Genomic DNA, 22,977 nt, shown 5'->3' with positions numbered 1-22,977 from the left:
ACAATTCCTTGGAATTGAGCTGGAATTAGGCCCAATAAACTTCTCTACTTTCAAAAATCATAACAGATAATAGAATTGACTTGCACTGAAGTTTATTACACAGCCACTGGACACAAATGCACTCAATATAATCAAGTTGCTACTCTTCATATTTTAATTATAGGAAAAGCATTGTAAAAGTCAGACTTCCATTAAAAACAGGCAGTTTAACAAGACCTAATAATAAAATTTTTATCAATAGGAATATTCAGAATTAACTTTCTGTGTACAAATTAGATTTTAAATAGCAGGTTCATTTCTCTGGTGATCTAATTTAGGGTTTGGTATCAAACAATGTCTCAAACACATAAAAAACCTCCTATGGTAAATCTTCATCCCTAATGTTTTCCAGCTGGTCTCTAATAACTATTCCTAATTGTACTTGTTAAAAAGTGGATTTATGAATCTCAATTAGACTGGTTTTACTCAACCTACAGCAATTTTCAGTCCCAACCAAGACTATTTCCAGATAGAAAAGAAGTTTTATGTGGATGACAGAATAATTATGAAAATAAAACAGAAAATGTCTTTTATACAACTTAATTCTCAGTAATTCTATTCCAATAATCCAAAGCAGAAAATACAGCAGGTAATAACCATTTCTGGGGACTTTGTTCATTCCACGAGTTACAAGGTGCTTTCATTACCAGGATATTCCCTTTGCTTTGTGCCCTGCTGTGACCATAAAGATTTACATCACTCTCAGGGAATCTATTTTAATTTTCCTTGCAAACTTAATACCCTGACTCAGCAAAGGATGGAGAGAGAGGCTCACTCTGAGCACACACTGAGGGTCCCAGGCATGGAAATGTTCCTGAAATTCCTGCAGGGCAGTTTGGGCAAAGTTCAGTCTGTGCTTATCTTTCAGGGGCTCAACCTTCAGCACACAGGTAACTATTTTGCTGACCAGGGTCCACTGTTGTGGAAGGAAAGCTCCAAGATATCCTTGCCAACCCTGTGTCCCTGCCATGAGTGATCCTCACTCCAATCCCAGCTCTCCCTCACTCTCAGAACGAACACACACGATACACAATTTTCTGTCATCTTGCTGTGAAATGGATTCCTAAAGAGACTCTTTTTCCATCACCTCAGTGTGGGGCTTCATGGAATCAGACCATAAAATCCCAGAATGGTTTGGGCTGGAAGGGACCTGAAAGATCATCTCATCCACCCTGTACCATGGGCAGGGGCACCTTCCACTTGCCCAGGTTGCTCCAACCTGGCCTTGGGCACTCCCAGGGATGGGGCAGCCACAGCTTCTCTGGGCAACCTGTGCCAGGGCCTCCCCACCCTCACAGGGAAGAATTCCTTCCCAGTATCCCATCTCTCCCTGCCCTCTGGCAGTTTGAAGCCATTCTCCTTGTCCCCTCATGTAAAAAGGTCCCTTTCTCCATCTTCCCTGTCGGCTCCTTCAGGTACTGGGAGGCCACAATTAGGTCACCCAGAGCCTTCTCTTCTCCAGGGTGAACAATCCCAACCCTCTCCTCCTTTCCAGAGGGTTTTGCAGTTAGAACTGAGACACTGAAGAGTCTCAGCCACATCTCTGCACGAGTGTTACCCACCACACAGGGGCACTTCAGCAAAATCAGTCACCGTGACTCTGTGCCTGCAATGCCACAGTTATGGAAAAGCAAAGCTTCCACTCTAGGTGGAAAAAATATACAAGTCACATGAACTGTTTTTGGACCAAAATATATCCCACCTATGGGTAGAAATTTCTGCTACAAACACATATTTTTATTCCAGTCTCCTACAACTTTCCCAGGTGGCCAGGTAGTGGCTCTTCCTTGGGGGTCACCATATGTTCCACAATTAGTGACTCATGTCTCTCATTAACATTCAGGTCTCTGACAAATGCCCATGAAACCAGAGCTGGAGACCAAGCCCCTCGTGCATCAAGGAGGGAAAAGGAGGCTCTTCCCCAGCAAACTCTGAAAGTCAAAGTCATTACCCCTCATGTAACAGCCATGAACATTCTCCTTGAAGCACCACTTCCAGCCAAGACAGCAGACCAGGCTGTCTTAGTTCCCAATCCTTGGGAGGCTGAATATAGACACAAAAATGCTATTTTTACAGCATTACATTACAACTTTGTTGTTGCAGCCAAACACTTTGGCTGGGAAAACCTGACTGGAGCTGCGTGTTAAGTAATGCACAATAAATTCTCAGGCAAGCAGAAGCGCTGGAGCACGGGCAGAGCTGTGCTCTGGGCACAAACAGTTAACACAGCCCTGCTGGCCACCCCACGCTGCCCTTAAAAGCTGCTGGGGAAAAAAAAACCAAACAAAAAATCCGATTTCTCCCTGGAAGTTTTATGATTGAAAGCAGCGACTTAAAAAGCAGCAACATTTTTATGGGCTCCCATGAAGAGGATTCTCCAGCGCTCAGTAGGGCGAATCCAACCTCCTCAAAAACGCTGCTCCCATTACTCACTTTGGGTAATTAAAATGTTTCCTAAATGATTGTTCCCCAGCAGGAGGAAATTGATTCATTTTAATGCATTATTGTATTTTTTAGCGTGGCACAACTTCTTCTTTTCTTTTCCCCTCCTCTTTCCCCCCCCTGTTTGCAGATGAATTATTTAGATGTGGAGATTTGTCTGCTGTGTTTGACGTGAAGCTTTAGGGAGCAAGTGGAGAAACTCAAGGAGTGCTTTGCCTTTTGCAAGTTCAGATCTTTCTGGCTGGGTATTGATTGGCATGACACAGATCAGGAGGAATTGGCCAAGGGAACAGAGATCTAAATGTGACTTTAAGAGAATTTACATCTTCAGAACTGCATTTAGGAGTTCTGTTATGTGCTGCTTTTTAAAACAAGTTGTTTCTTGGTTGGGGTTTGGTTTGATTTTTAAATCAGGCCACAGAATGTTATTTAAATATATCTTAATGACACTGTGAGTAGCATTTATGAACACAGTGCCCAAATTCTGAGTCCTTTGAAACACACCCATTAACTGGAGCTGGTTTTGGGTGAGACTGTTAAAGATCACAAGTGTTACAAAAGCTGAAGCCACAGACACCTGGAGAGCTGATTTCAAACACTGGTTCAAAACCAGATCCTGTCCCATCTGGAGAGAAGAGATGTATGTATCTTACACTTCTATCACAGCAAGCAATATTTCAAATAAAATTATTTTGTGTTTGTGTTCACCTCCTGCAGTACTCAGAGTAGAATCAATGCTGCCACAGGTGATCTAACATTAAAGAGCTTCTTGAAACTCTGTTTCTCCTGCTCCCAATTTTTTTTTCCTTTTTTTACAAAGGTTTCTGCTTGATTAGAAACTAGAACTAGATATTTAAGCAAACTTTTATTGCCTGATAAGATCATATTGGATTTCCCTTCTATAGTCAAGCAGATTTCAGAGAGCTGAGCAAACACATCAGAGCTTCTGGAACAAAACTCTGCTCATCCATCACACAAAACACAGTGACAAACTGGAACAGAACTAATTGGCTTTGGATTTGGGAGCCACTGGCAGCAGCCACATCCATGAAATGAAGAGGAATGAGCAGGTAGGCTGGTCTGTGGCTAATGCAAGGCTAGTTCACCTGGGGATGCCTCCAGTGCTCCCAAGAACTTTGCAAGGATCTCGGGGCACTCCCAGGGGCTTGGAGCACTCTACAAATAAGGCAAGATTTCAAACAAATATGGGAAGCACGAGTATGGCCAGCAAACAGAAGGCACTGGTGTTAGAAGCAGTCTTTGACAAAGCCAAGAACAGGCTTCCCTTGATTCTCTAACACATCACTTTTCCTGGCAGTAGATTTACCCAATAAACAACAGTAACCAGAACATTTATTACTTACTATCAAATTTACTAAAGTGCTCAGGGGTCTCAAGCAGAATGAAGGCCTCTATATATTATGTAAAGACATCCAAAGAAGCTGTTTGTCCTAAAATACTGTGTCCTACATATCTCTGATGAAAGTCTCATCTTCAAAGGAACAGCAAGACTTCAGTGCAGCTGAATATCCCAACTGGCAGCACTTTCCAGCATCAGGGACTTGGTTTGAACCTCAGCTCTGACAGAGGTTTTAACAACCCAAAGGGATGTCCTTCACACAGCAAATGTGTAAGGTGTGTTACAACACACCACTGAGCACCACAGGATGGATTTTGGCCATCCACTGTCTAGATTGAAGTCTTGTGTACCACTGAGAATATTTCAGGATGAAGGGGAAAGGCAGGAAAACCACCTTATCCTGCTTCCAGACACCTCAGTACCTGATGCCTTGGAATAATTAGCTTTAGCTGGATGACAAGAATTCTTTGCCCATTATTGATTCCCACATAATAAATACCAGGCTATTGCGCTAATGCAAGAAAATACTTATTTGTAGCAAAGTATTTTTATGCAACTCAGGACTTCTTTTAATTCCTCCACATGTGTCCAAGCTGTTTTCTGGGAAGAAAGAGCCCAACCAGCAGCTGGGGGTTCGGTGTGAAATGCAAACACTCAAGCTCTGCTTGCTCCTGGAGTGGATCAGATGGACTGAACAGAGCCCACATCTGCTCACAGCTCTTCCTCCCTGTGGCCTGAGCTTTTACCTGAAGTGACATAACTTTTCAGAGCTGCAGCCTCCCCCCTGCAAACAGGAATGATTCATGAGAGCAGATGTGCTCACCCTCACCAAGGAGTCAGGCTGATCCTCTCCACTGAACAGGGCTATTTTTGTGCACACTGACTTACACAATTCCTTCTCCAGAACTCCAAGGCAGGAGTTAAGACTTTATGGTACTTTTTCTTTTTCCCATGCAGTGGAATAAACAAGTAGAAAATGGAATATGGAAAAAAGATGGGTTTAAATTTAGAAAGTAATATTTTCGTAAAGAGAGCCAATGTTCTGGGGCACAGGGTGGGATGGTTGGGGTGTCCTGTGCAGGGCCAGGGGTTGGATTTCAGCTCCTTTGGGTCCCTTCCAGCTCAGGATATTCTGTGATTCTGTGGTTCCTACATGGGTTCACTGCAGTAAATCCAGAGTTAACAACTATCCAGTGCTGTGTGCAGGAAATGGCAGGAACAAACAACATCCAAACTAAGGCCATGGTCCATCAGGAGGGGAAAAAGCAGCACAGAGACACCAGTCCCTCCTCCCTCTGGGGGCTGCTTCAAGCACAGTTCAGGACAGAGCAATCAGATCCCAACATTACACATCCCTTTGGATACATCCACCATGCTCTACTCCTCACATTTACACCTCAGCAGCACTTTTGGGTGCTCAGAATATTCCCCTTCCCCTCAGTAGACTGCCCATGGATAGGGCTGGGGCTGAGCTCAGAGCCTGTTTCATTCACAGTACCTGTGCAAACACGATTCCTTTACAAAAGTCAACAGAACTACGAGTTTATATTCTGCTCCCAGCGCACAATATTTGAATTATTATTTATTATTTGAATGCCTGCATACAGAAGAAACACCCCAAGCTCAGCTCTGTGCTACACAGAGGACACAGACCCTAAAATCAGCCTCTGATTTGTGTCCTACCAATGTCCTGCCAGAGGGAAATTTAAACAAAGCCTAAAAGAAGGCTGGGGAGGGTGAGACAAAAGAAAGACTTGCAGAGCAACAAGAGAGCAAGGGGAAAAGAATCTGCTACAAAAAATTCCGAGGATGATTAGATTATCCAGAACCCATCAGTGTTAGGTGCTGGGCACTAATTAGTGCTAACTATTTGTCTCTCCTTCTGTTAAGCAAAAGGTTTTACACATCATGCACAGACCTGATTCCTCACCATTCCAAACTCAGTAATCTCTGGGTGAGCCTTTAATCTGTTGCTGAATTTTTATTTAGTTGTCCCTTTGTCCTTTCCTGTTTATTTTCCTAATTGTGTTTCTTTTTCTCGCTTTTTTCTATATATAAGTGACTTTCTGTGTCATCCCTGCCCACACACCTCTGCCTGCCAAGCCATTTCCCATTGCTTTTCTTGTTTAACATTGTTTGCCCCTTATTTCGAGTTCCCACATTCTTTGCATCTTACAGATCAGAGCAAGAGGAACAAGCTCAGTTTCCAGGCTGCACTCAGATCATCCACAAACAATCCCACGGAACATATTTTGAGGAATAAATTTCACTTACATCTTTATGAGCCAAAGTGGTGCAATATAAATCAAAATAGAGCAAGAAAAAGAAAACTTCTCCAAATTCCTGTGCATTGGAATGGATGCAGCATCTGCCTCAAGTGGTTAGAGCACCCGCTGCATTCACTCATTTTTCACCTTCTGACCACAAGCAGCAGATGGTATTTTGTCATCCCACAGACCTCAGTTTACATAAATCCCAATCTCTGCCCTGCAGGATTTATAATCCAGTGCTGACCCATCAGTGGATGGATCCTCTCCTGCAACAGGCAGTGCCACACAAATCCACAAATCTTTCTGTGTATTTGACCATCAGTATTTACTAGCAATGAAATTTTTTTTGAATATAATTCACCACTGCTGTAATTTCTGTGACTTATTCCCAGTGGCCCTCACTGCATCTAATCAATCCTCAGTTACCATGCAAACACATCCTACAGGCCACTGATGTCTTTCCTAACAAATAGATAATTACAGACACCACAATGGCACCAGAGAATCCAACCCAAAAGAACTTCTCGAGGTGATTTACACTCCCCACCACCAAAGAAAATGGATTTGTTGGAGTACTTCATTTCCAAGTATTTTGCCATGCTCTGGACAAGTGATTATTAGTAGTTTTAGTCAGTGACTGCAGTTACTCCTCAAAACAAATCCTGCATAACTCAGTGTGGTGATATTTCCTGTTGGAACATTACCTGGATGAGTTAGGGCTACACCCAAAAAATCCTCATCCAGGGAAAGCTTCCAGAAAAACAGCAAACCCACTGCTCTTACAGGATACATGCTCAGCTCTGTCGTTCTGGAACACCCCAGCTATCAAAGCTCATCACAGCCAAACTAAAGCTCAGAGTTACAAATGATCATTTTCAAATTTGTTCATTCATTCCTTTACCATAAAGTTTTTTGTCTTTCTCTACAAGTAAAATGAAAACTAGGCATAGGATTCATCTCAGTAATGCAGAAGTTGGGTGCCTGGCCTGGTCTGACAGTCCATCTCAGGACTAGGAGACAAGGATACCTCGACTTCCATGGAGGAAGGGGATGGGCATCACATCCAGAGGGCAACTCGTCCTAAAGGTGGTACCACTTTCAAAAACAAGCCTCCAAAAGCCCAATCCCTTTGCAAATAACCACAGGGACAGAACTCTCCTCTCCCTGGAGTCCCACGGTGTTTGGAGAACACAGTGCACAATAACACCCAGAAGCAAGTTTTCTGATGCTTGAATTGTACCTATAAAATAACTGACTGGCCCTGTTTGGTTGATGAAATGCCTCCCTGAAATATGCAGGGAAAAGGAAATTAAAGAGGAGAAGGGATGAAGAACATTGCTACCTCAGACATTTTTACTCAGGTTGAGGAATGGTAGGTGTTACAACTTTCATGGTTTTGATTTGCCATTCCATTTTAACACACAGGAGCTAACACGAGTTCAAATTAATCAGTCAGCACTTCTTTAACCTGATATTTACAGCTTGTACATTCAAATGAAGGCAAACAAAAGTATAATTTATGCTACAATAATGCCATATAAAGTATCATTGTTTTAATTCTTTAATAGAATTAAGCTAGCTGTGGCAAGCAGATAAAACCCCTTTGAACAGTGAAACATTGCCACAGTTTGTCTTGGCAAGGCTCCTGCTTCTAAGAATAATTATGATTTCCCTGTTCCTGGAGAACCATAAATGACAGAGCAGGTCAACGAGACAGTTCCCCTCTCAGTGTGGATATTTCCATCCAGATCCAGAGCATCCCTCAGTCTCCAGCCCCAGATAACCCCAGCCCTTCTCCTTCCACTGCTATCAAAGGGCTTAGTGCTGCACTACCTCCTGAGAAACAGATTCCATGCCTTGTGCTGACCCCCAGGACTCCACCAGGGCTGTGTGGGATGAAAATAAAGCAGGATTTCACAGGGAATGAGGAGAGCACAACCCAGCCCCCCGGAGCACAGGGGGCAGTGGCACTTTCTGCAGCTCCCAGACTGTGATGCACAACTCACTTGACACCCTGAGTGTCACTGGAGTCACCTCCCAGTGTCCTGTGCTGCTCCCAACAGCCTGTTGGCTGCTAAATGACTTTACAATCTTTTTTCTTTTTCTACAGAGCTTATTTTAGAAAGGTTGTATATCAATCTGGAAAGTGCTGTGAACATGATGTTATCATAATGGTACCATATGCCAGTCGACTACTTACAAATCATCCATGCTTCCCTCACTTGGTAGATTTTAAAGGCATGATAAAGAACTTGATTCTCCTCATGCTTACACTGGATTTATATCAGGACACCTCCATGTTTTACACTGGTAAAAAACCGGGAGAAATATTTGTATCAAACCCTCTAAAAACCTTTAAAGGCTCTTAAAACGGCCGTGTCAAAATAGAGCTTTTACTGTTCGAGTGTTTGTCTCAAAGCAGATGTGAGTGTTAAAGACTCAAGCCCTGTGAAAAAGCAGGATATGCTCCCAAATCACCTTATCCAGCTGTACAACCTACAGAAGTGGGTTATATCCTTTAACTAAAAAGCTTTGGAGCTGTTAATTCACCTGCCTGGTTTGGCCCCTTAAGGAGCCCACTGTGAATTCCAATACTCCACCTGATCATTTCTCTACAGCTTTTTCCTACTTTCTTTGTTCCAGAGAAATCAGATTTTCATGTGTTCACAACACCCCATAAACCTTGCAAAAAATTATGAACCGTAAGACTTGTGATAAAAGAGGAGGTTAACAGAAGTCTAGATCTTAACAAGGAATCCAAGATAAAAGGCTGAGTGAAACTCCAGCTGCGTTATCTGAACTTAGGGGAACCCAGACCCATTTCCACTCATATCTACCAGTTAAATATATATAAAAAAAATTGTTCACAAATTTCACACTTGGCCAATCTTGAAGCTGTCACATTCTGGCAGCTCTCTGGTGCCTCTTTGACCCTTCACAGTCTTTTTCAGAGTGACTATTAGCACTCATAAAACGTTTTGCATGAGAAAACTGGAAAATGAAGTACGTGGAGTTCGAGCACAGAACTATTTTTGCTCAGCTACTCTGTCTGACTCCTCCTCTGTGCAGAGCACATGTTTAGTGAGTCTGATTCCAGCCTTGTGCCTGTTCATTCATCAGCCTTCTTACTCAGGCAGGGACAGGAGAAATTCTCCCAGTTGTTATGGCAAAGGGAAAAGTGAGCCCTACAGTTCTGCTCCTGTTTGCAGCCTGGTGAGAGCTGGGTGTGCTCTCCACTCCTGCTGCATTTCTGTGGGCAGGCCAAGGGCTGACCTTCACCTGCCTCTCTCAGAAGGCAGCTTTCATACTGCTTTCATATGGCAAATTTCAATACTTTCCCTTTGGAGCAGCAGCCAGACAAGAGAAACTGCCCAAGGCTGAGCACCACTGGTCAGATCCAAGTGTTTGCAAGCACACTTATCCTGGAGGATTCTGCACTTGTCTTTGGACAGCTTGACTGAATGCCTTAGATTTTCCTTTTCAACTGCCGAGTCTGATCTTCACAAGGGTGTGCAATATTGTCTCTTCATAAATTTGGTACATGATCTGTATTAATTTATAAGGTAAGAGTCACACTCTGCAAACTCTTAACCACAATCCCTCCTCTCTACACGAATACACTGATTTACCTCAGGAATCACATCCGAGTATCATATGGCTGAACTCACCTGGCAATCTAAAGCTGATTCTACTGGGATTTGTCTCCTTTGAGAGCAGCTCTTAATTTTCTACAAACTTTCTCATCTCCCTCTCCTTAACACACAGAACTTCCCCACTGAGGTTTCAATCAGTTTGTGCAAAGGGAAGCACCAATTGCTGGGGCAGCTCAGTCAGTCTGTGCAGAACACAACAATGAGCCTGAATTTTATCCAGCTTTTCCATTGACATCTGCACAACCCTTTCTGGGGTTCACAGTGGGAATTATAACTACTGCCTTGATCCCAGGTTTTATGCATTAGTCATTTTTTGTAATATGGGAGATAGGCAGGGAGGGCTCAGTTGCCTGAAGGGGGATGCCAAGGCTGTTTGAGACACATGAGGAAAACCAGGATACCTCACTGGGCACCAGATCCAATGGATCTGTCACAGGACAACTGAATGCTGGTGGAGCAGCAACCAGGGAACAGGCAGGACACCCTGGAGAACACAAGGAGACTGTGAGACCTGAATCCTACCTGCATCTAAATGGCCCAAATCGTCTTCCTGAATGGTCTAAATCACCTTTAGACTGCTTAGTGGGATCTAAAGTCCATCACCATCCCTGGAGAAATTCCCTGGAGAAATTCCCAGTGACCTTGGCTTGGAACTGCCACTGGGTTCTGGCTCTTGCAGTGCCACAGTTTCCTTTGCATGGATAGGCAAGGGAGAGAAGGGCAGTGGAAGTGCCTTCCAGGCCTCCCAGTGACACAACCAGAATGGACATATTTGCATAAAATGACAGTATGGCAAAAAAAGTACAAATAGGTAATTCAAACCCAAAGTGCTGCAACAGATGGACAGTTTGTGGGAACCCACCACACTCTCCATGCACCTGGAAGCACACAGAGGCCAATGGCAAGCACAATAAAAATGTAAAAACTAGTGCAGGCAGAACACTCACACTCCCCAATGGCTACAACCCCCACATTTCAAGAAAAAAGACTTACAGCTTTTATATAAAATAACTGTGAACTGTAGAAAGTCTCCATTTGAATTCCCGACCCAGAGATTTGCACAGCAGTGCTGCAAAAAGCAGTAATTATAGAGCAGCTTTTTAATATGCAATGGTGTGCAGCACTTCTCTTTTTGAGCTGAACAGCCAAAGTAATACCATAAATATTATATTTAAATAGTAGCTCAAACCACATGGTTTTGAAAACAATAAGCAAGCCCATGCTTTGCAGGAACAGAGAATTAGAAATGATTTCACACAGGAGGATAAAAGGTTTGCAAGAATTGTGATCACGCTACAGGGAAATAGTTTATACAAGGCTGTACTCGAAGGTACATTCCCAGTTCCAATATAATTAACTGTTTTCAGAGATTTATAGTTTTGCTGTATGCATTTGCTTAAATATTAATTCTGCTGCCTGGTGCTTAAAGCAGGATGGATTGTTCAAAGTGAAAATGGCTGAATGCCCCATTCACAGGAAATATGGGACTTCTTACCAGAGAGCACTGGCTTCTGTTTGATACTTCTGAATGTTAATTTATATTTAATTGTAAAAAACAAGAGATCAAATTCGTTCTTTCTCATAAGTAAAAAGTGGGAGCAACATAATGCAGCCTAATGCTGCATATTTAACCTCAGCCAATTTTGCAGATTTTTAACTAAAGTTACAAAATTTTATAAAGCAGGTGACTGGAAAGACAACGCTGAAATCTTATTTTGAAAAAGAGAGTGACCACATGACCATTTTCACTGTTTGATGTGTTGAAACACTTTCCCCATAAACCTTTTACAATTCCATAACGAATTTGCTCAGCTATCAACGAGAAGCAGAAATAAAACTAAGTTCAACAGTCTGAACATCGAGGAAGCCTCCAGAGGTTCTGCTGACAAATAAGAACTTGAAACTAATCTTGCAAATTATCATTATCCTTGAGCACAGGTGCTTATTAGCATTAATTAACCTAATGCAAAGCCCGTTCAGGTGTCCCACACCAACTTTAACAGACTCCAGAGCAGGTCCCATGAACGCCAAGTCGTTCACAAGCTTTTGCAAGACCTTGGCCTGCAAAGATCACAGAAAGTCCAGTCCTATGATGAGGCTGGTGCTTTATTCACCTTTATTTAACACTACTGTCACCAAGGCAATACCCCTAAAACAATCCACTGCTCTGAGAAGGAAAACCTGTGGGATTTACTAACAAAGTGAACGTGGAAGGCAGGTCCCAACAGAGAGGGACAGCAAAGCTCTGGCTGCGCTCTAAGAGAAGTCTGAGCATGGGAAGGATTCGGACCGAGACCCAGAGATCCCAGAAAAACCCTCACAGAGTTACTCAGTCCCATAATGTGAGCTCAAGAGACATAACATTCAGTCACCTGACTGGAGACTTCTCTTACCAAAATACATGAGGCTGAGCATGCTGAGGGGTGGGATCTCTCCCGTCTGACAGGTCACGGGAGGCAGACAGGCTGCTACATTCGAGTTAATTTTTATGTCACATATTTATGTTCTGAACCAGGAGGTAATAAAGACACGAACGTGCAGACTTCCTTTTAGTTAACTCTGGACTTTCTTCCAGCTGGGGGGGAGGGCAGGGGCCAACCCCAGTGTTCAGTGATCCCAGGGGCTGGAGATTTAAACAACTTTGAGCCATGGCTGCCTTGGTTTCTCAAACTGTTGATCCCCTGCCCACCTCCCGGGCCAGTCAGATGCCCTGTGCTTGCAGCTGAATAACAGGCAGCACACGAGCACAGGCATCAGACCGCGTGCTGTCACCTGCGGATCTCAGCTGAGCGGTGATTTTGGGAGCTGATACCCTGACGCTCCTAAACTTCTCTTTGTTAGGAGCCATCTGGCAGCGTGGCCAGAGTCCTGCCTAAGCAAAAGAAGGGAATGTTTGGCAGCAGCGAGTAGCACCAGTCAGAGCGAGATTCCACCCACCCCCCAACCTCAAGGAACGGAGGTGTCACTTACACGCCGCATCCTACAACTTCTCCTCGTGCATCTCCCTACCCCAAACACCCTCTCGGCAGGAGCCCAGTTAAGCCCAGACCAGGAAAGCCGCTCCGATCCGAGCAGCCGGCGCCAGCCCGAGCCCGCTCGCCCGCGCAGCAGCCCGAGGACGGGGACACGCAGGGACACGCGGGGACCAAATCCGGCGGCTGCAACCGCAAGAAAGTTCGTGCCGATACAACACCCCGGTAAACCACGCGCGGGGGGGGGGACGAAGCGGCTGACAGGGGAGAGTCCTAATCAAACCGTACGATCTCACCCACGCACACATCTCCCAGCTCAGCACTCCCAAAATCACCCGCGAGCACCCAAAGATCGAGGGAAGGGGCAGGAACGGGCGGCTGGGCAGAGACTGCCTCCCGCCGGCTCCTCTCGGATGCCGGGCAGTTCCAGGAGGAGGAGGGCAGGGGGCTTCTCCCCTGGCAGCCGGAGGGTGCAGGGGGGCTCCTTGCCCCGCAGCATCAACCCCGGGAACAAACGGGGGTGGGGGGCGCAGCTGCGGCCACGGGGGCTCCGGTGCCGCGTCCCCGGCAGCGCCCAGGACCTGTCCCGACTCGCACCTACCTCGGGATGCGGGGCCGGGGCCGCGGGGCTGCGGGAGGAGGCGGCCCGGGCAGCCACGGCCGAGCCGGGGCCGCTGCCCAGCACGGGCGGGCGATGCTGCTGCGGGGGACTCCGGGCGTCTCTTTGGCTCTGTTGGGAAAGTTACCGCGGCCACAAGACCCACCTTAAACCCGCCTCCCCGCAGGACCCGGGGGAGGGGGAAGGAGGAGGGAGGGAGGGAGGAGACGGGGGTGGGGGCTCGGGGCCGTTCTCTTCTCTTTTCTTCTCGTAGCGGCGCTGTTCGGGCTGGCGCTCCGGGATGCGGGGCTGGGAACGCACCAGTGCATCCCTTCTCCCGCAGGCTCCGCTCCCTCCCCCAGATTCCTGCTTTGCCGCGCGGTTCCAGCTTCAGAGCGCAGAAACTTTCCCGTTTGCTGCGGCGCTGACGCTGATTTTTGGCTTATTCGTTTTGGTGATGGTCGGTTTGGCATCTCGTTATTTATTTAACCATTTGTTGTTTGTTTGAGGGGGGGGGGGGGGGGGTCGGGTCCAGTCCTGATGCCTCGGGCGTTGTGTGTGTGTGTTTTGGGTTTTTTCTCCGCCCGATATTCCATTAAAATGCCTTAAATAGACTAGAAGGACAAAGAATCAGACCGCCACCCCGCCATCCCGAGCAGCGCACGGGGGGATGAGGAAGCAAACTATAGCTGAGGGAGAAACACTTGGCGGCTCAGCAGAGGTAGGAGATGGGGGGGAAAGCACGGCTCCCTGCCTCCTGCGGCTGGAAAACCGGGATCTCCAGAGCAGAGACCTCTCAGATTCCAGCGGGAGATCGCGCAAACTTCTGGAGCCGTTTCGGGGTGCCTCGGTTTGCACACCCAGGGGAGCATACGCAGCTCTCGGGGCCTAAAACCAGCCCCGGGATGGGGAGAAGCTGCTTACGAGGTATCGATAAATGAGGGGATGCTGCCAGGGAGAAGCGCGGTGGAGAATTTACCTCTTCTCTAGCATCCTCTACCGTCCAGAGCTTCTGCCCTCGCACTGTCACAGCGACTGCACCGCTGCTGCCTTCGGCCGGCTCTGGATGCTCAGAGCGGCATCAGCCGGGGAAGGAATCGCACCCCGTGGCTGTCATCTTCTTCCTGAAAGATGTACCAGAAGTTACAAACGTGTAATGATTTAAATCATTAGAGCAAAAGGCTCATGACAGGTGATCTGAACAGCTGCACTCAGCTCTTAGCCAGGAGCCTTAAGCTTGCACAGGTTGTTCAAGATGAAATGCTCTACTTGTGCTATGTACTATTAGTGATTATTTTCTAATTGGAATAATAATGTTGGCTGGGTTCCTGCCTTTTTATCGTCTCAAGAATATGTGTAAGAAACATAAGACCAAGCCCCTTTTTGATAACACACCAAAATGGTTCACAGAACTTTTTTTGTCCCCGTAGGCACACGATGAATCCCCACATTGTACAATATTTTATGGCCACGTGAAGCTGCCAAAATCCTTTGTCCTGCACCGTGTGTCTCTTGGTCCCCTGCCAGGACATGACTGCAGGTGGTGGCAGCGTTTCAGGATGGAGATACTTTGGGCCAGCATTGGTACAAAGCTTCCACAGGGGACTCCCTGCAATCTCCCAGCTTCCCAAAAAACTCCTCCACTCCCACACTGCGTTGGTGCCTCTGGGTTCCCAACCTGCCCCTTGCTGGGCTGGCCTGGTTTGCAGCCTCCCCAGGATGTTGCACCAGTGAGGAATCCGTGTGTGCTGGAGTGGTTCCTGCTTTCCCACCTCCTTTTCCAAGCCCAGCTCTGCTCCCTCACCAGCTCCACAAGCTATTTTTCTTCATTACCTATGACTGTGGCAAACTAAGCAGGTTCTGCAGCAGTTCTGGTGCCTGAAGTGAATTCAGCCCCCTCTTTCCCAACTTGCTTTTAATTATTTTTTACAAACATCCCAATGATGAATATCAATAATAAATTAGCAATCGTGTTTATTTATTAAATTATTTTCAATATTTAATACAATTTAATAGATCAAATTTGAACTCAATTTATTGAATAAATAAAGATAATTGGGTTTTGTTGTTTGTATAAGAATATTAAACCCACCAGTTGCTCTGTCCTGATGGCATTGTTTATAACTCAGTTTTGTCACCAGTTTCCAGTTGGGGAACTACTCAGCATCCCTGATTTTAGTTTTTAAACAGTAAGATGCTCCCTGAAATGCACAAAATGTTTAAAATTAATTAGGCCAGCCTTCTGCTATAATTTCAGTTCTTTTTATTCTTTCCCTTTCAGAGTTCTCTTTAAAACTTTCCAAAGAAGTGGCCTGTCAAACTATGAGTGCCCTGGGCATCAATGAAAACCAAGATATCACACTGTTCTATAGGTGTTTGCAGATCTTTGACACAAAGCATTCAGCCCTGCTCTTCTTTCTCCTGTAAAATCCCATCCAGCTCATTTATTTCACTTGGAAAGTTCTGGAATTCTCTCCAATATGGTTGTCTACTTGCAGGGCAGCAGAGGGTAGCAAATGCCAATGAATCTGGCTGTGGATGTGTTCTACATTTGAGGGTGACTACTAGAATATTCATTTATTATTGGTCTCCATTTAAATGCAACCCCCTTCTAAGAAGACATTCAGTACAAACAGCACTAGATTGCAGCAAACTGGTTCTAGTCCAGTGCTTCTGTTTTTAAAATGGGCAGTTTACAAATAAAGATATAAAAAGACAGTTTGGCTTTCTTTTTTTTCCCTTATTTTTGTTGACTCAATGAGTGTAGCCTAGAGTTATAACTCTGTAAACTCCAGCTGAATCTTTAAGCTTAGAAAGAACCTTTCATAAATCAGAATGAGTTGTTGAAATTCCGAAGGACAAAATAACTCTCAGTTATGTGAGTGCACAGCCTCAGTTTGGTGAAATGATAACTGGTTATCCCCAGGAAGCCTGAGCACCAACATGGAAATGAGAAAAGGATTGGGGGAAAAAAAAGGCAAAAAAAAAAAAAAGGCAAGCAAGAGTGTATTACAAGAGTGACTGCACAGAAAACTGCTTAATAATTCTGCTGATAAAGTGTGAGCCAGAGAAGAATTCATTTCCCTCTCCCAGAGCTCAGCTGGGGTGACAGGAGTTTAAGGAAGTGCAGCCTTTCAGAAAGGTGAGCAGGAATGTCCTTCAGTGCAGACAACAGAGCTGGACAGCACTGGAGTCACTGAGAGCTTTGACTTCTGGGGAGGCACAGCTTTACCCTGGGAGAAGTGCTGAGTGAAAACCAGCCACTTGGACATGTTTTCTCTTCAGAGCCCATTCCCCTTCCGAGAGCATTTTCCTGCTTTCCTCTCCTTGCCTCTCCATGTCCAATTCAAAACCAGTTCCTGTCCACTTTTTCCTTTTGCTCCAAGGGGCAGTTGGGCCTCAGGAAACATCAGCAAACTGAATCATGTTATTGTTTGTAACAGCATCACTTATCAATGCTCTGAAATTATTATTCTGTTAATATTAAAGCTCAAGAAATTAAATATGCATCATTTGTGTCTGAATGAGCAATTATTATTGAACATAATGCTTGAAAAAGAAAAACAAAGCTTTTCAGACATAACATGAATTTTAACTTGTGGGGTTTTTTTTAGAAAACCAATCAGGGTTTTATTTTATGCATCATTCTGTTCCCTGCAATAATACACTGTCTGTGCAATCAGTGATGATAAATGGGCCATAATTGTAAACTTGATATTGGTTTTCAATATTGAATTCATCATTGTGTCCTCTTAACACATATTAAATACTTTAAAGAATTTATATGTTTGTTTGATTTATCTGTGATTTTTTTCCCAATATGTAAAATTTATTAGTTTTCTGGTTTTTGAGAAACTAAGAGTAGACAACATCATTAATAACACTGAATAATAGCCTTGGCCTCATTTATGCATGACTCCCTTCTCCCAGACAAAGTGTCCAAACCCAATACAAACGTATTAGTTGGAGGCAGGATAGAAAATACAGCCTGAACTAGAGCCAGTTCTGCACAGGTTTTGTTTGAATTCCCTGATCTATCCCCGATCCCTCCAAATAATGATTGCAAGAATTTACTCTCATTTAAGGGCAACTCCTGCACTCATATTTCACTTTATTCTATGGCAGAGTTGTTGACTAACCTCTACAACACCTAAATTCTTATTAATGTTAATGAGAGTTATACATATGAACTGGGAAGCGAAGAGACCCCTCACCATGAAAAAAAACTACCAACAGCAGCTTTTATAATGCATAATTAACAGCAATGTCACATAGGTCAAAGCAACCTTGGCTTTCTTGTGAAAACTCTTATTTGGAAAGCTGCAAAGACTGGATTTTTTTTCTGTCAAGAAAACCCACACTGCAGCTCAAGCAAGAAACTGCTTCACCTTCTGGTTTTGAGAGCTAAAAGACAATTTACCCACCAGGCTCCTGCTTGTCTCCAGGACATCCCTCCTAGTCCTGCCTGAGGTAGAATCCAGGCTATGGGAGGAATTTGACCCAATCCCAACCTCACACCAGCAAACAGGCATTTACAGGTTGAACATTATCAGCTGTATTTGTGGTTGAGTTCCTTGTTTGATTATTACCAATCTCTTGAGTTTGGATCTCTTTGAGTTTCTCTTTCACCCAAACCCAAAAAGGCTGGAACTGCCAAGAGCAAGTACAGACCAAAAAAAAGGGGGCAGAGAAGCAGCAGCTCCAGAAGAATGTTGATTCACTCCCTCTGCCTTCCCCAATAAACTGAGGTTCCCCAAAGTTCTGCTCCTTCCCAGAGAGGCCGTTCTCCCTCAGGAGAGCCTTCAAGAGCCTGCTTTCCCTTAGGAAATTCCCCCTTGACCAGAATTCCAAGTGTTAGCAAACCAGAAACAGAGTTAAAATAAGGACTGAAGCAGACAGAAGTTCGTGTGCTTGGCATTCTGAAACAAGCATGGGATATTTTCATTTAGACATTATTTACAGGTGCTTCTAAATATGCTGGAGCAAATTTATCATCAAGCTTAACTTGTTGTCTTCAGCCAGCTGTCTCCAGATCCACAGAATATTAAGGAGAGGACTTAAGTCTGTAGGAAATGTACTGTTGCAGCAATTGGCATTATTTGGACACACTGTGGAATGCTCAGCTGTGCTTTCATCAACAGAAATTTGGAGTTTACTGCTCTTGCCCTCAGTGAGGAATGGGTTTGATTACAGAAAGAAGAGACATGCTGAGAGAAGCTGTGAATTTATCTTCAGGATGGATTGCTGCAGGAATTTTTACCCTGAAGTTGTAGGAACTAGTTGAATGCCAGCACTGAATGTGAACATTCTCTGAAGTGACCCCCTCTTCTGTAAAACCCCCAGTCCTGACAACCAGCTGCCCCTGTGCTCAGTGCTCCCCAGTGGGCTCAGAGGAGACGTTTGGAAAGAGGAGCATTTGAATTTTTATCTGCTCGGGGAATTTTGTTGTTGCTTTTATTCATCCCTGCAGAGATGAGCAGCCCACAAAGCCAGTCCACCTGCACAAGACCTTACCCTGTTCCAGTGAGAGCTGAAGATGCACCTTTAGATTGACTGCAATGACTCTTGAACTGGACTGGTTATTTTATGCCTCACTTTCCCACCTGCTAAAATGGAAGTATTAATTCCTGCCCAGAATCTTGGCCTGTCCTGCATATGCTACAGAGATTAAAATTATAATGGACACTTTGAAATTTTGGAATTTTGAGGAATTATGGTCGTTGCCATTCAAACCATAAAAAGAAATCAAGCAAATCATTACAGCAAATCCTACAAGTTTTACTTCTGTTTTCAAAGAAAATCTAAGAAATCTTGGCTGCAAGTATTTCTTTTCATTGTTATCCATCCACAGAATGATAAGTAAGGATGTACCAGGAGTTGATCCCCAAACTGAGGGAATGCTGCAGTGCATTTGTTTCTTTGGTTTGCCACTTTACGAGGGAAAAAACCCACATTTCTCAGATATTTTTGGTAACGTGTGACTAAGTAGCAAAATTAAAACTAGGAAATTAATAACTCCATGGCATTTCAATCCCATCAACTCTAATCAACATAAATCCATTCTAATTAAAACCTGCAAATCCTGAGGATACCAAACAGGTAGCCCTCTGTTCTGGGGAGATGGCAGCAACAGGCACATTCCACACAAAGGGAGAGGATGGAAAGCTCTGAAAGAGGCAAAGATGAAGCTGCACTAGAAGCTGTATTTTCAGAGTACCACTAGGCCTTAATAATCTCTAATTGGTGAAATAAAAATTAAAAAAAAAACCCTCATAAATTTTGTCCTTTAAAATTTAAAAAGCACTTTTATGAGCTAAATGAAGCTTCAGAGGCTGAAAAGGGTCACTAAGTTTATCACAATCATTGTTATAGTTTTAGATTTACCCCTCGGGAATCCCTCATTGGCGAAAACAAACATAAATTTTGTCCTTTAAAACTTAAAAAGCACTTTCACAAGCCAACTGAAGGATTTGAAGGAAGTGTACAAACTTCACAGGCTGCAAAAGGTTCCTAAGTTTATCACAGTGATGAAACCAGAAATAGTGCAGTGATGTAAAGCATGTTCTGATCAGTATGATGAATAACACACACCAGTTTAAAGGAGGATAATAGAAATTGTGTAATTGCACCAGAGCCTTTGTTTCAAAGTCAGAACATCTTAAATCTTGAGTCTGTCTTAAGGACTTGATCAAAAGCCCATAAACATTAACAAGATTCTTTGCTCTGACTCCCCTGGGCCTTGCATGTGTCCTTTTTACAGCACCTTCACTCATCTTAAATCAGTTCAGGGAGCTCCTCATCTCTCCTACAATCCATTCCATCCTGCACTCACAATTGGCACCAGCTTTAAAGTACACGACTAAAGCTGTCAAATCTACCTGATCCTGGTGACTTTTCATGTTACACCAAGACCAACAGTTCCCCTTGGCTGCTCCTGCCCTGCCAGGGGAAGGCAGGGACCCAAACTGAGCGTGGCTGTGTTTTGTTTGTGCACATCTGCAGTAGGTGGTACTGGCACTGGGGTTTAAGGAGAGAACCCATCTTCACCCAGCTCTTTAAAAAAAGGCCTCTTTTGTCCACTGGCAGTTTTTCTCCCCAAGCAGCTCATCAAAGAAAGGCTCGTGCTTGGCAGGCAGGGGCTGTCACCCTGCCAAGCAGCTCCACAGGAAGCAACCAACCTGCTGCCCCTCCTGGGAGAGCAGAGTCTCCCAGCAAGGAAGAGGGACTGGAGTCAGGGCTGGAGCTCAGACTGTTCCTATGATCACATTCCATCACAAACTTTCCCCACCATTGCCCTGGAATCAGAGCAACAGCCCGGAGCCGAGGGAGTGCAGAGCTGGGGGGAAGCCAAGCCGTGGGTTCCCAAATTAATCTCTGAAATCACAGCGAGCGTTGTCTTTATGATGTTTGCAACAACCACTGGCACTGAGGGGGGCTGGTGGCAGAAGTCCTGAGGGCTGGCAATGGTTTCCCAGACTAAAAAGCCTGGGAATCACTGATTTTATTCCTGCAGCAAGGAGCAAGTTACACCTCGACACCTCCTAACGTGTTCATTTAACTTGTTCTTACAAATTGTCAGTGAAGGGTAATCCACAACCTCTTTATGCAAATTGTGCCAGAATTCAAGACAATAAATGTACAGAATTTAATGCATGTTCTTCCAGGATATTTAGTGCTAGTCGTAGTTTCCTTTTCAAAACTGCACATTGTGGCTTGGTTGGTTTATTTTCTTGCAAGGAAGCAAAAATGGAACATCACATATATAAAGCCTTGGACCACATTGCATTTAGAAAAGCAGGAAAATAAAATTGATAATTTTTATCCATCCTACCTGTTGTGATGTCCACTGGTGATGGTTTAGTGAAATACCTTCTCCCTCTGTGTTTTCAGTGTGAAGCAACAGTTACAGTTGGCCTTTGCCATAAGAAAGCATTAATTCCACCCTCTGGAATTAGTATGTGGAACAGCAGGAGGACTTTGGTGGATAATGAGGAAGGCAGCTTTGGGAAGGTTCCTCAGCTATGAGCACAAACACTCCTCAGGTGCAACTTTCATCTGAGTCTCCCCTGCATGTCAGTCCATTGGATCAAATCAACAGGAGAAGCTGAAAAGAAGACAGAGATAAAAATGTGTTGGGACACAGGAAGATGCTTTAATAGATAAAAAAAGCTACAGACTCTTTAAGAAAGGATTTTTCCACTTTGTATTCCTATTGTCTGAAATCAGGCCTGAATAGAAGAAGATAACTTGATAAAATAGAGGCAAAAAAAAAAAATCATATAAGGAAATAATGGAAATGCTGTTCTGGACTTTTGTGAGTATAAATAGTTTTGGAAATGAAACTGTCAAGGCCAGCATATGAAATGATGTAGAAATAAAGTCACTTTAATGGTCAGTCTGCTGCAACCACATAAACATTCTCTACTTCCTTTCATAGCCCAGCATCTTGTAAATTCTTTTTTCTTTTAATCTGACATATGGGGAGACATTAGTTGGAGACTCAAGGGGACAGAATCTGAAAGAGAAGCAGAAACGGATCAAGGGAAGATAAGGAAAAGAAATCATCAACGGGAGATATTAAATTCCAAGAATGAAGCTGAAGGGATGGGACACACTAGAAGGGAAAAAAAAAAAAAGGTGGTGAGATAAGCTGGAAAATAACATGCTGAACTCAATTTTAAGCAAAAATATTAGACTGAAATAATCAGGGACTGTCTCTCCAGCTTTTCCTCTGCTTCTAAAGGTCTGGGCTGTATCTGTGAGAGTTTTCCTGGCACTTGACTGCAAATGCAGAACTGTTCTGCCACAGAACTGGGGCTGCTCTTCACCCTTCACTTGGCACCAGCAGAAGAACTTTCTCCCCCCTGCAGCTGCACTGGCTCATCCAGCCCCTGCTCACACTGGGGCTCTGCACTGCCTCCACACTGCTCACTGGAATGTGAACTGGGACTAGAGAATGAGTGGAAAAATATCTAAAATAAGCATCAGTATAAAAAATCAGGCAGCAATCTCACTAGATTAAATGAGCATTTTGGTGGTTGATTGGCATTCTCATGTCCTTCGTGTCCCCAGAAAGTTCCACATCTTATCAGCTGCCACATGAAGGAGCTTCATTTCTAGAACTAAACACAAGAGTTTTCTCCACAGGAGGTGTTGGAACACTGTCTTATCCCTGATCTACAGTTATAATGCCTTAGGCAACCTGGAGCAGCCTCTTGACCCCAAAGGATTCTCTTTGGACCATGCACAGCAGCAGCCACTTTCTTCCCTCTGCTCTGCAAAGCCAACCTCTCAATCCATGGTGGATTTTCCCTTTGGAGGTCATGGGGACAGCCAGAGGTGACAGGCAGCCTGATTGTGCAAACCAAACTACTGGTCCAAGGTTTCATTTCTTCCTCTGACAGTATTTTTTGTATCTTGTTTTTTCTGAAGTTTTATTAGCCCATTAGATTATTTCCTCATTATAATGGCAGCTCAGTCTCTTTCAGAAACTTATAAAACATATAAAACCTTCCTAATATCTTCATAAACCAGAATTAAATCTGCTATTGACAGTCAAGGGTGATGAACCAAGGGAATGGATCTTTGGCTCAAGTCCTGGCTGAGCCACTCAGTTGCCATGTGACCTCAGGCAAATAATTTG

The 22,977-nt window shown here is 44.3% G+C and overlaps 1 protein-coding gene across 15 annotated transcripts in view; it reads right to left on the bottom strand.

Moving 5' to 3' along the window:
* The window catches only part of MEGF11 (multiple EGF like domains 11), a 272,662-nt gene that overhangs the window by 243,620 nt on the left and 6,065 nt on the right, over window positions 1-22,977 (bottom strand). For 14 of the 15 annotated variants that reach the window (XR_005566394.1, XR_005566395.1, XR_005566396.1 and 11 more), the window contains 2 exons: window positions 21,166-21,438; window positions 14,314-14,458 (listed from right to left, as the gene is read on the bottom strand). The gene's annotated coding sequence lies outside the window, so the exon portion shown is untranslated. Of the gene's footprint in view, window positions 1-14,313; window positions 14,459-15,426; window positions 15,536-21,165; window positions 21,439-22,977 lie in introns of all 15 variants that reach the window. The other variant, XM_039389133.1, reaches the window with a different exon arrangement.

This window comes from Pipra filicauda, unplaced genomic scaffold, assembly GCF_003945595.2.
Source record: "Pipra filicauda isolate LSUMZ 115617 unplaced genomic scaffold, ASM394559v2 scaffold70_size2993248_pilon, whole genome shotgun sequence".
NCBI lineage: Eukaryota > Metazoa > Chordata > Aves > Passeriformes > Pipridae > Pipra > Pipra filicauda.
This window is presented reverse-complemented; position numbering and strand designations above follow the sequence as displayed.